The sequence below is a fragment of the Momordica charantia genome (assembly GCF_013281855.1).
Source record: "Momordica charantia cultivar OHB3-1 chromosome 3 unlocalized genomic scaffold, Mcharantia_2.0 BLBB01000003.1, whole genome shotgun sequence".
NCBI lineage: Eukaryota > Viridiplantae > Streptophyta > Magnoliopsida > Cucurbitales > Cucurbitaceae > Momordica > Momordica charantia.
The window spans coordinates 10,465,545-10,479,379 of NW_028275161.1; the positions used below are offsets into that span (position 1 = coordinate 10,465,545).

Below are 13,835 nucleotides of genomic sequence, written 5' to 3' on the forward strand. Positions count from 1 at the left end.
GTGCCGGAGTGTATTAAGCGAGGCATTACACTAGTATTGAGTTTTCTAATTGTAGGTTCATTTGCTCCTCGGCATATACACTCATCCGAGGGACACGTGGACCTCTCACAAATTTACTGTCAACAATTGGCGCCGTCTGTGAGGAACGATGTTTTCAAGTCAAACAAAAACTCGTTCTCCGCACTAAGACACTTGGAAAATGACTTCAGACAAGGAGTCATCCCACGAACAATCCACCGATGAGGAGCGTCGGCGCGATAAACCCATTGGCAAAGCAACCTCTACCCCTCCTACTCTGCATAAGGTCAGTGGAGCTAGGGACATAGTCAACCCTCTCTAGTCGGAAACCCCCACTGAAGGAGCTCAGGGTTCCGAAGCGAAATATGGGCGATGAACGCCCAAATGTCTACTCAAATTGGGAGGTTGATCAACGTGATCTTGACTGATTAGGCCCGAAGCATCGCCAATCCTGCAAACGAGAATGGGGATATGGACGAAACAGCTAAAGGGGAACCCCAGGATGCGGAGAAGAGAGGCTCCACAGGCGAGGACCCCCTCGCCGCGCTCAGACTCCTTGAAGGCTCGCGTGACCTTAGAGATAAAATCAACTCCAAACGAAACCATGCGAGGCACTGGCTCAAAATATGGAATCCCATACCAGCACCAAGATGTCTGGCCACCCGAGCGGGTCCCATGTACGGGTTAGCTTGGAGGAGCTGGATCACATGAAGAAAGAGATCTTCAACCGAGTATGAACTAGCTCGGACTGGAGGTCGAGGATCCATGGTCCACTATGAACCTATGAAAATAGCACAAAAGCCATTCACTGTTGATGTGCTGGCCGTGGAACTCACAAAGGTCTTCAAGGGGCAATGAATTGACAAGTATGTCAGATCGACAGATCCTGTAGATCACGCCACTTCGTATCACGATGCCATGAGATAGGTTGGGTATAACGATGTCGAACAGTATCGAGGCTTCTTCAGAGCGCTCGTAGGCCTTGCTAGGAAATGGTTCAAGAATTTGCCGCAGTACTCCATTGCGACATATCAGGACCTCGCCCAAGAGTTTGTTGACTAGTTCCACTACTCATGCGTCAAAAGGGGAATGGAAACCCACCCCATGTCCGTGAAACAGAAGCCAGACAAAGACCTAAAGACCTACGTGGCCCGCTTCACCATGGAATAGCTGCGAGTGCCTAACTACGACGAGAGCATGGCCCGATGGGCCCTTTCACACAGAATAAAAGATAGATGATTGGTCCACTCCCTAGGAGAGTTTCCGAATGAGACCAGATGGCCGAGCTTATGGTTCATATCTAGCGGCACATAGCTGAGAAGAATTGCTCGAGGCCCAATCCCTGAGCAAGAAGCGCTCGGAGTCATCACGAAGGGATAAAGGCAAAGATGTTGACCGAACTGCGACCACACATAAGGAGTCCGGCTTGACCCGACCTAAGGCCAAAGTAGATCGCGGTTAGGTTTGGAAAATATACCCCGACGCGCATCCTACTGCACCACATACTTGCACGGATCAACGAGTCCCCGGTTGATAGCCTGCTCTAGTGGCCAGAGCGATCGAAACACGATTCCAGCAAGAAGAATCGAAGCAAGTACTGCAAGTTCCATCATGATCATGGTTATGACACGGTTCTTATAAGAACTTGTGTAAAATGTACACGATTTCAGTCAATGTATTTGTGTACCTTGTACACAAGTTCTTATAAATCGTGTACGATGTACACGATTAATGAATAGAACTCATGTACATCGTACACGATTTATCTCATTGTTTCAATCAATTTGCCATAAAAAATCCATTAATATCTGCCCCTGATTACATTTACATTTCCAATTTGTTTCAATCAATTTGCCATAAAAAATCCATTAATATCCACCCCTCATTATATTTACATTACCAATTTGTTTCAATCAATTTGCCATAAAAAAATCCATTAATATCCCCCATTATTACGTTTACATTACAACAAGAGGAAAGAGAAAAATAAAATTAAAAATCTAATGGTCCAAAACTCACATTTTTCATACTAAAGTTGAATGATTTTTTCAGCTCTTGTTTCAATTTCTTCAACCTCCAAACAAACCTTTTTTTTCTTTTCGAAAACTATTATTTTCAATTATACAATTGTACGAATTTAAATTTGACTTCAATTATAAACTAAATTCAAATCCATTAATAAAAGTTCATTACACAAGTTAATTTAAAAATAAACAAACTGGAATATTATAGAATATGGATAAAAGCTCATGTACCACATGGTCGCTGTCTTCTCTGACGACCTCCACGACGAGATTGAGGCCTATCAAAATGTGATGGTGGATGATAAATTATATTATCGATATCTTGTTGTGTTACCTCAATAGGTGATATATGTGGATGGATTGAACTTGATGCGGTGTCCATATGAACTGCAGGTGTAGGAATCATAATAAAATCTGCTTGATCTTGAGTAGTTGGAATCTGATCTTCAACTATTGGAGGCTCTGGATCTTGAATATTATCATCAATGGGTGGTTGGCGCCTACGACGAGCGCGCCTCCTCTCAAAGTTGGAAGAAACTGGTTTACTAGTGCCCTTTGTTACTTTACCAAACACATCGATCACGACGTTGACGCCACAATGTTATATATGCTGCATGCTAGTGTCGCCAATCATGATCATGCTTTCCTCGCAAGTCTATCTTATGTAATTGTGAGTCCATATTACAATATGATAGAACAGTTTGTCTTAACCCAAATTGTCGTAAGACCCGATTTGGTTGATGAAATTCGATAATATGGAAACATATAAGAGAACTTACGGTTAACCATATATCTCTCCCATTATGACAATATTCAGGTAATAAAGTCATAATATCGTGAGTATATGATGTTCAAATGATCTAAAATTAATAATAAATGTATTAATAACATAGTTATTTATTTATTCATATGTATTAAATAAAATGCAAATTTTACCTGATTGGGCATAAGTCAATCAAAACATATGCGATACTGGATTAACATATTTGTGGATCGCTCGGAAACTCCATTCCATCTACAAGTTTATGAAATGAATTAGTTTTGAGTATATAATATATATTCTATTATATAAATTTAGTGTATATAACATAGAAAAAGTAAACTTACCGAGCACTAAGAGGACGCCCTATGTATTGGTCAGGAGTGACTAACTGGTGTTATGGAGCACTAAAGGGATGTCCTACGTATCCTAAGCCCGTACTTGCAAAAGTATAAGTGGACATGCTATTTCTAGAGCATCAAATCGACTAGCTCGACATAATTCTCGATATAGCCATGCAAGACATGCACTACCCCAGGAATATTGTCCAGCTGCCTCAAAATCCCTTAGGAGAGGAAGAAACATGAGATGTACAAATGTGTTAGACTTATCAACAAATGGAAACCCTCCTATAAGCTGCATAATGTATGCCATGGTATGTCTCTGTATCGCAATTTCATCAGCATCTTGTGGTAATTCTGCGAATTGCGATGCTATCCATGGAATACTCAATCTATACCCCTTAAGTTGAGTAGGTCGGACTCCTAGTAAATCCTCGCGTATTATAGTCTAATCATATAGCAAAGATCCAATAATGGGCTCTTCATTAATCGGTAGCTCAAACTGAATTGCAACATCTTGTAATGTAATAGTTAACTCTCCACCGCGCATATGAAATGAATGAGTTTCTAGTCACTATCTCTCAACTAAAGCTGTAATAAGGTGCCAGTCTAACTGAATAAACCATATTTGAGCGACTCCCCAAAAACCAGATTGCTGTAAATATGGAATCATCGTTGATCTAGACTAATGCTGCGACAAACTATACCCTCTCGACAATTCAAAATTACTGTAGATCCAGTATCCCATATTTCTTGTGACCGATGTGTATGCTGCAAATATAATTAGGTCGGATCAATAGGTCCTGGATCCATATTTAAGGCTGAATATAACGAACAATGAAGATATTATGAATTGTCATCCACGATAAATATATAAATATCATAGTCCAAACACAAAAACTTAACATAGTCCAAACATGTTAAGCACTAATAGTCCAAACACAACAAATAGAACATAGAACAAACATGTTACATACTAATAGTCCAAACACACAAATATAACATAGTACAAACACTTTACACACTAATAGTCCTAACACACAAATATAACATAGTACAAACACGTTACACACTAATAGTCCACACACTCTAAGCAATTGCATTAAACTATTACAGCTCCAAACATTTGATTTCACCTAGCATTTCAATTGCATTAATCTTATATACTTCCACCTGTAAGTATAAAATAATAGAATTAAATTCAATATTAATAAAATAATACTAATAATCACGGGACGTTGAAAAAATAAAACCTTATTCATCCATGTGCCTAGAAGAAGATGCACCCGAATTACGAGTTGGACAAGTACGTTTGTTGTATCCTTGACCTTTGTATAATCCACAACGAACCTTTGTTCCCGCCTCCGCCAATCCATCTCATTGTGAATGTGCGAGGTCCTTGGACGTCCATGTTCCCTTAATAAATTTGGATTAGGATGAATGATATCAAATTTGGCTTCTGGCCAGTAGTCCCTATGTTGTATAGGGTGAAATTGAGATTCATAACAACGTTGATATTCAGACAATCTATACGACTCCTCAACAAAGGGCAAATGTTTCAAATGAATAGTTTTGCAAACTGCAATTACATGAGAGCAATGTATCTTGAATAATTGTAACTTATTGCAAGTACATGTATTGTTTGTCAGACAAACAATTTGAGTATGTTGACCCTTGTTAGGAGATAACATATTAATCCCCGTTTCAACATGGAAAGTTTGTGTTCTTCGGTCAATAGATGTCACTGAATGTGAAGTTGCTCTTTTCTCCCACCTTCTACGTTTATTCAAAGCATATTTGGTATATTGTTCACCACGATCTAATGCTTCATCAATCTCTCCTCTACGCTTCTCAAAATATACAATCGTTTGATAAAACAAATACTTAACTAATGCAGTGATCAGTAACATTCTAGCTCATTTGAAAACACCATTAATAGACCCCGCTAGATTAGTTGTCATCCAACCATATCGAAACCCTTTGTCATGCGATTGTGTCCATTTTTATACATTTATATACGAGAAAAATTCAATACAATATGGACTTAATTCTTCCAACTCTTTCATATATTTTTCAAATTTACGCTTCTGATGTTGACACCCAGCACGATACACCAACTTTTTCATATGCTGCGATTTATACTTTTTATTGAAGTTACTTGCCACATGACGAAGACAATAACAATGATATGCTCTCGGTTCACTCCAATCATTTTCTTCATTTTTCACCACTGCCAAAATACCTTTATGTCTATCAGAAATTAAACAAAATACCATCTCGTTGGGTAACCAATGTTCTTAAAGCACTCAAAAACCACGACCAACTAGAAGTTCTTTCCTCTTCAACAATATCAAATGCAATAGGAAACATATGCCCATTAGCACAACTGATGTGGCTATAAGTAACTTCCCTTTATATTTGCCATACAAGTGTATACCATCTATTTGAATTACTGGTCTACGGTATTTGAACCCTTCAATTGCAGGACCAAACGACCAAAAAACACGACCAAAAATAAGATTACCCAGGAGCATGCGATGGTATCAAATCCCATACAACTCGAGTTCCTACATTGTAATGAATGGCAGCATTCAACCAATAAGGAAGTTCCTCATATGATTTCGCCCAATCACCATAAACTTTAACTAGTGCTTTTCTCTTAGCTTGCCAAACACGTCTATAGTTCACATTATATCCAAAATCTCTTTTGATAATTTCTTGCAGTGAATATATAGACTTACTAGGATGACGTCGTAAAATAATTTGAACTTCGTTACAGAGTACATCTGAATCCAATTGTGAGTGATCCTGTGTGACCTCTCAGTATAAACACAAATGAGGTTCCTCAAATATGGTGATTTCAAACATTCCGTGGGTTTTACGTCGACTAGCGTGGAGTCTCCACTTGCAACCTTCCTTCCATTGTTTGCATCTCATGTACCAAATGTCTTGAATCATTCTCCATAAACATATCTTTTTTTGTCACAAATTTCCTACCTTTATATATTTTGCTTGAATCATTCTCCATAAACATTAACCCTTCGTCCAACGTTGACCCTTCTTCACATGTAGAATCAATTATGTCAAAATCTATTTGTGTGAAAATATCTGATGGTATTTATTCATTTTGGCATGGAGGATTGTTTATGGGGTATTCATGCACAATTATTCTTCAAACAATTCATCAACTTCTACTTCTATATGAGTAACTCCACTATTTTCAGGTTCAATTACCACAATTTCATCACAAGATAATGACATATTCAACTTGATTTATGAGACTAGATCATTAACCTCTAACTGTACAAAATAATTACAAACAAAATAATTAAACACGTAATAGTACAAAAATATAATAATTATAAAAAAAATCAACTAACTTCTTTGTACAACCAATAAATAACATATAATAATACAAAGCAATATTAAAAAAATATAACTTAAAAAAGTTATACCAAAACAGTCCAAAAGACTTAGAATCTAACAATAATTCTTAAAAAAAAAACAAATACACTATAATCCAAAAAACAAACAAAAAACAGCAATATTTAAAAAAAAATCACACACAAATACACTATAGTCCAAAAAAGAAACAAAAAACAACAATATTAAAAAAAAAAGAAGAATAGAAGACAAACCGACAACAGGCGGCGGCAGGGGTGGCGATCGTAGGAAGCTCGACGAGAGCGGCAGTCGGAGGTGGCAAGTCGGCAACAGTAGAGGTGGGCGATGGCTGCGCAGGTTGCAGATAGCGGCTAGAAGGTTGGAGAGAGAGAGAGGATTTTGAAATTTGTTAGGGTGTGTGGGGTCGAAATGGGATGGGGATGGATTAAGACCCCCTAAATCGTGTACAATGTACACGAATTGAAAAATCGTGTACATTGTACACGTCTTCAGAAGATAAAATGCTCACGATTTGTAGAAATCGTGTGCATTGCCCACGATTTTAAAACAAAAACCGTGTGCAACGTACACGATTTCAATAATCGTGTTTGTTACACAAGATTTGAAACAGAAATCGTGTGCGTTGCACACGATTTCAAACCCTACGTGGCTCCAACTATGTGCAGTTGGAGCCACGTCAGACGCAGTTGGGGCCACATCAGACGAAACTTGCGTATGTTGTACTCGAGTTTCATAAACTCGTGTCCATTCTAAATCGTGTACGTCTTACACGATTTAGGTACCCCAATTTTAGAATTAGTTTCCCGTCAACCTTATTTCTGTTTTTTTATTTATATTATTAAAAAAAATTCGTGCAATTATCAAGGAGTACATCGCCCAACACCTTAATTATATTTATCTTGATTGATTGACTCTTAAGTTGATTTTGAATTGGCCACTTGAATAATCAAGCAAGTTTTAGTCTAATACTGAAAATGTTATTAAAAACAGATTTCATCGAGATAAAATGAAAATTAGCTTTAGAGATAAAATACTAAAAAAAGAATCTAGACATAAAATATCTTACTCGTTAAACAAAAGTTGAAGCTCAAATTATTTAGGATTTTAGTGTTTCATAGATGTTTAAAAATGCTAGCCTTGACTCCTAAACAACTAAAAGCTGCTGGGAATGGGAGTAGAACTTAATTTGCAAAATGTGGTGCAGATGCGCCATGCACATCACGTAGTTGCAGGTTTCTTTTTAAAGCTAGGGTTGTAATATGAAGTTGTTTTTCCATAATTCTTTTTTTCCTTTGTTTTAAGTATTATTTCCAAAATATGCTCAACTATTTTAACCTTAAAATCGATTGCTCATGCACAATTTCACCAATAATAACTGGAAGTACTCAAAATTCGTCTCCAAAGGACTAGTAACTTTTTAAATAAGTTCATAATTTGTTTGAATGAGCAATCGATTTTAAGGTACAAATAGTTGAGAACGTTTTGGAAATAATACTTAAAACAAAAGAAAATTAGAATTATGGAAAGCCGACCCCCTACTACTGACATAGTTTTAAAAAGAATCCTGCAACTATCTGATGTGCCTGACGCATCTACACCACAATTTGCAAACTAAGTTCTACTTCTATTCCATACTGCTTTTAGTTGTTTAAGAGCTTAGACTAGCATTTTTTAATGTCTATGAAACACTAAAATCTGAATAATTTGAGCTTCAACTTTTGTTTAACGAGTAAGAGATTCTATGTTTAGATTATTGTTTTAGTATTTTATTTCTAGAGCTACTTCTCGTTTTATCCGGATGAAATTTGTTTTATTTTAACATTTTCAGTATTATACTATACCTTGTGTGATTATTCAAGTGACCAATAAACCATCGACTTAAGAGTCAATCAGTCAAGATAAGCAGAAGGCATTAGGTGCTGTGCTCTTCGATAATTCCAGTTCAAAAGAATATAAGCTAAGATACTCGTAGGAGGGTTGAAAAATAAAATTAATTCATGATAAAAAATAAAGGAAACTTCAATAGATGATAGGAGCAAAGAATTCATTTTTTATTTAATAAAAGAAAAAACTCACATAAATGTAAAATAATTAAAAACTAAGTTGTAAATTAAAACAGAAGATCCAAATATGAATAACGATAAATATAAAACTAAACTAAGAAAAGAAAGCTAAAAACTAAAACAGAAGTTGTTGAAAAAGGTAAATGAAATGGGAGCTCCTCAATTTATAGGATTCAAGGTGCTGAAGTTGTTGAATTTGTTGAAGAGTAGTGAGAAGTAGCTAACTTTGTGTTTGGGGAGGAAAATTGTCATGCTACGTAGAGGATAATGATACGTCCACGTTGGAGTAACCTTTTCGACAGGTCCACCTCAAACCTTCCGAGGTGGAGCACTTAGCCAAATCACCTTGAATATTGTTTCTCAAAGGTTTGATCTGCTTGGATTCGATCTGTCGGATCCGATAGGTTTGATCTACTGTCCGACAAGAGTAACTGCCGGTCGTGAGATCTGTCAGATACTATACTTATAATAGAGAGCCTTATTTCTACACCATGTATAAAAATTCTTCTCGAACTTGATATTAAGTCCGAGCTGTATTGTAACGCCCCGCGTTCTCTGACTCGTTTATTTTAAGAGATAAATAGTGTCTTTGGATTTTTCCCTAAGTTGATAACTTTAATTCTTGGATTTTCTAACTTTGAAATTCTAATTTTTGGCTAAATTAGAATTAAGTTTAATTTCTTTGGATTAAGATAATTTAAGTTCTCGACCTGTGTAGGAGATTTTTAGTTAAATTCTAAATTCACGAGTTTTAGGATTTTCCTTCCTAAATTCTACTTTTCTTTGAATTATTATTCTTCGGTTTTAGAGTTTAAGTTAACTATTTTATTTCGGGTTGTTGTGGGGTTTATTCTTATTTCTAAAGTGAAATTTTGGGGCTTGTTGTTTGGGACTTTGTGTTACTTATTTGGGCCTCATTTAAGATTTGGGAATTGGGCTATAGGTTTTAAAACAAAAGGAAAAAAAATAAATAATAAACAAAACAAAAACAAGAAACCCTAGGATCTCTTTCTTCCTCTCCCTCTTGGCAGCCGACAGCCCCCCCCCCCCCCCCCAATTTCTTCTTCTTCTTCGGTAAACCAGCCACCCCCACCCACTCTCGTTCTTCTCCTTCTTCGACGGCACCCACGACAGCAGCTTCATCCTCCGGCCGACGACTCGTCTGCAGCAGACTCACGGGACCCCACGGCGACGCAACGTCGTGGCAATGTGACAGCAGCAGCGCCCCTCGTGTTTTCGGCGGCCTCCAACCGAATCCGGCAAATAACAACCTCCATGGTCGGTAGGTGTTAGGCGTGCAACAGTGGCAGACCATCAGCAGTCGCGACAATCCTTCGACAACCTAACAGCAACCCATCCCGAGCCCAGATCTGCATCGACGCGATTTTGCATCATCCTTCAGCGATTGTCGACGAGTTCTGACGAGTCTCCAACGAACTAGCTGCACCTTCAATTCTGATAGGACGTCCCACGAGTGACAAGTGATGTTCCAGTGGCGATGCACATTACAACCTCGTTTTAAGGATGTTCGGTGTTGAACCACCCTTGTTCGGGCTAGTTTGAGTTACCCATCCCCTCCGACACTGTTTTGACATCGACCCACTCCTTAACCAAGAGGTTTTATGGTGAGATAGTAGGTAATGGATCATTTAAACTCACTTAGTAAACGTCGTTGTTATCATTTAGTAAACGTCGTTGTTGATAAAACTGTTGATATATCTTGGGAAAAGTATGTGGTTGTGTGAATAAATTGTAGCCAGGTAATCCTGGATGACTATGATTGAGTTGCTATTATGTTCTAATTGGTTTTCATGATGAAATTTGTATACTGGTACTATAATCTGTTGTTTCGAAAGCGTATTGAATATTTATGAGAAATCGGTTGTGTTTGATGTATGCTGGGTATTTATCAATTATATTTTGGTTAAGTGGTTGATTGTGCTTTTTCTGTGAACGATGCCTGCTGGAGCTGTTGGATCATGTTGGACTATTTTAGATTGATTGGCTTTTACATATGATCATTTCGGTGTATCGTATATTGGACTGTTATGAGATTGTTGATGCATGAGGCTTGGCGTAGCAGCAAGTACGACCCTTATGAGAATTTTGGGACATAACAAAGTAAGTAGCACGGGGGCGGGTGCGTGCGTTGATGTTTGTTATTTAGTTGCCGATGTGCTGTTTATGACGTTTAATATTGGTTCTGATACGTTGTCGTACAGTGTAACTCTTGTTTTTGTTGGTTTGTTGCCTGGGTAGTGTTGAATGTCCGTCGGTGATAATAGTGGGAATTTTGTATTGTTGAGCTGCTGAGATCTGTTGTAGAATGATGTATGTTTATAGGGAATGTTCGTTAAAGTGGATTTATTTTGGGAATGTTTGATGTCTGAATTTGTATGAAGTGGTTGGCGTGTCTCATGAGTTGTTTATTATATCTGGCAATGCTTATTGGATATGGACGTTGGATATTGAGTGTTTGGATGAATTGTGTTGGGCTCCAATCGATTGCAATTGGTTGACTATGCTTTGTTATGACTAAACTCACTGTGGCGCGGTTGTTAAGAATTGATATGTTGTGAAAGCATGTTTGGTTTATTGTTTTGCTATTAGAATGATGTTTATGTTGTGGAAGTATGCTGAATTGTGTTGGTGAGCTGAGAGGTGCATTAAAATCATACTAGTGGTGGTGTTGTTGATGGGCGTTGTGGTGGTTGGAGTTATTACAGAAGTAGTACTGAAATCTTGGTTGGAGGCTAGAAATGTTATGTGGAGTTATGAAAGTTATGAAGTGAATGGGTGAGTGTCAGGGCCTCGGGTATAAATGGTCGAGGGCTGATACGTCACTAATTGGGTATCGAGGCCTCGGGTATAAATGGTTGGGGGTCAATACGCCAATATTGGATAAAGATGAGCGTCGAGGCCTCGGGTATAAATGGTCGGGGGTCGATGCGAGGAGTCTTTCGAAAGGAGAACTATTGGGGCCTTGGGTATAAATGGTCAAGGGCCAATAGGTTGTAAGACATCGAGGCCTCGGGTATAAATGGTCGAGGGTCGATGCAGAGTTCAAGGCCTCGGGTATAAATGGTCGAGAGCCGATGCTGCAGGGTCGGGGCTCTGGGTATAAATGGTCAGGGGCCGACTCTGCTCGAAGGAGTTAACTGTGGAAGGCTAGAGTAGCTGTGATAAGCGTAGAGGTACTTGAGATGTTATGGAGACTAGAGGTGAGTACTGGTACTTAATGTGTTCCTGGTTGTGGTTGTCACCGAATTTTATAGAATGTGTCTATGTTTGAATGCATAATGTGATGAAAAGCATGACAATGATTGTTTCATGATTTGGTTGAGCATGATGTGTGTGTGTTGATTCTTTAATAAGCATGACACGTTGTTCCTTAATAAGTATGCTGTTTGTGCGTGACCCTTCAGATAAGGGTTGCTTACTGAGTACTGTGGTTGTACTCATCCCTCTTTTTCCCCTCCAGTTTGCAGGTATCGAGCTAGCTCTTGAGATGGTGATGGTGAGGAGGAGGCTTGATCGGAAAGACCATTAGCTATGCTGTGTGCAATTAATTTCTTTTAGTTAGGATAGTTGTGGCCATTTAATGTTGTAGTTGAGTGGGTAGTGGCTGGTTTTGTTTAGTTTTATTGTCTATAGGATGTTGTAAGGTTGCCGGTTCATTATTCTTTTAGAGCATTAATTTTGTTAGCCTCTTGAACTACGGGATGGTAATCTACTTAGGATATTTATAAATACATTTGTTTAAGTTGATCGTACTTGAATTAGCTTTTGCTTCATTGCCATTCGAGATGTTAATATTCATTTAGTGGATGGTTTATAGTTAGTAAGGTTTCCTTGAAGGGTTTGGTTAATGTGAAGTCGATATTATATGGTTTATCTGTATAGGATGTGAGTTTCTCTTAAAACATTAGTGTTGTTGTTCTAATTGTTCAAACTCTCGTGAGTGTTGGAAATCAGAGTAGTGCAGCAGAAGCGTGGTAGTTTTATTGCTTAGTGTTGTTGTGAAGAAAATTCTCTTGTTTATGAGAAAATTTTAGGTAGGCTTAGTAACGGTCCCTATTTGGAAATGGTGAAATTCCTGGGGCGTTATATGTATAGTGACTTAAGCGTCGGAGATTTTGCCATCTTGTGCAGGTCTTCCCTTAGAATTCTTAGTCAGGTAAGTTCCGACTGTAACCTCGATCAGATTTGACCTTGACCATTTTCTTACATAAACATTTGACGCCGTCTGTGGGAACAACATTTTAAGTCATTCCTACCACCGATTATCGAAGATTGTTCAACCAACAGCTTCCGTTGATTTGTCTAGCCACCCTAGTCACCGAGTTAACAACGACGATCCGAATCACCAGTGTGAAGTGAATACCAAGAACATTGAGGATCCGATTCAAGGAGATGGAGGGGTCGATCAGCCCCATAGATGCACCCTAGCACTTCCTCCTGTGCATCCGTGACCGAATAAGATGCACCGAGGTTGAGGAGGGGCTTCGAAAGGGCATCATGTAAACTCCCCAGTTGGTAGATGTTGAGGATCTCGCTACCCTACACTGTAAGCTCGATGACATGCGCACCCGTATGCACTCAATGGAGGAAAATTACAACAAAATGGTGCGAGCTAGTCGCGCGGGATCGCAATCTCGGATCCAAGAGGATAATGAGGGCCACCATTATGAAGGAGGGACTTCGGACCGTCCTCTCCACCCAAAAAATGACAACTAACACCCCGTTGACAACAATGGTGCCGATTGCAGTCACCAAGAGGGTGACCTAAGGAAGGTCATAACCGACAAGAAGAAGAAGAACTCCACCTTTCGAGGTTTGGTCATCTATTCTTCTTGTTCGCAAAAATACTCCACTGAGAAGGCCCAATCACGATTTACTCTGATCATACTGAAGGAGTAGTCACAAGGGAAGAGTTTGACTTGATGAAGAGCAAGTTTGATGCACAGGTTGAAACTCTTAAGTAGAGGTGCGACAGGAAATAAAGTTTGTTCGATGATGGCGAAATGGGCAAATCGCCGTTTACTTCGAACATTCTCGAGGCAACAATACCTACCAAGTTCAAGACGCTCACCATGAAGCCCTATGATGGGTCTAAAGACCCAAAGGATTACGTCGAGGTCTTCGAAGGACTTATGGACTTTCAGGTTGCATCTGATTCCATCAAATGCAGAGCATTCCAGATTGCTCTAACTGGGAGTGCTCG

At 38.7% G+C, this 13,835-nt stretch overlaps 1 pseudogene; it reads right to left on the reverse strand.

Moving 5' to 3' along the window:
- Window positions 1-2,659: 2,659 nt before the first annotated feature.
- Window positions 2,660-3,956, reverse strand: LOC148212357 (serine/threonine-protein phosphatase 7 long form homolog pseudogene; annotated as a pseudogene).
- Window positions 3,957-13,835: the final 9,879 nt, after the last annotated feature.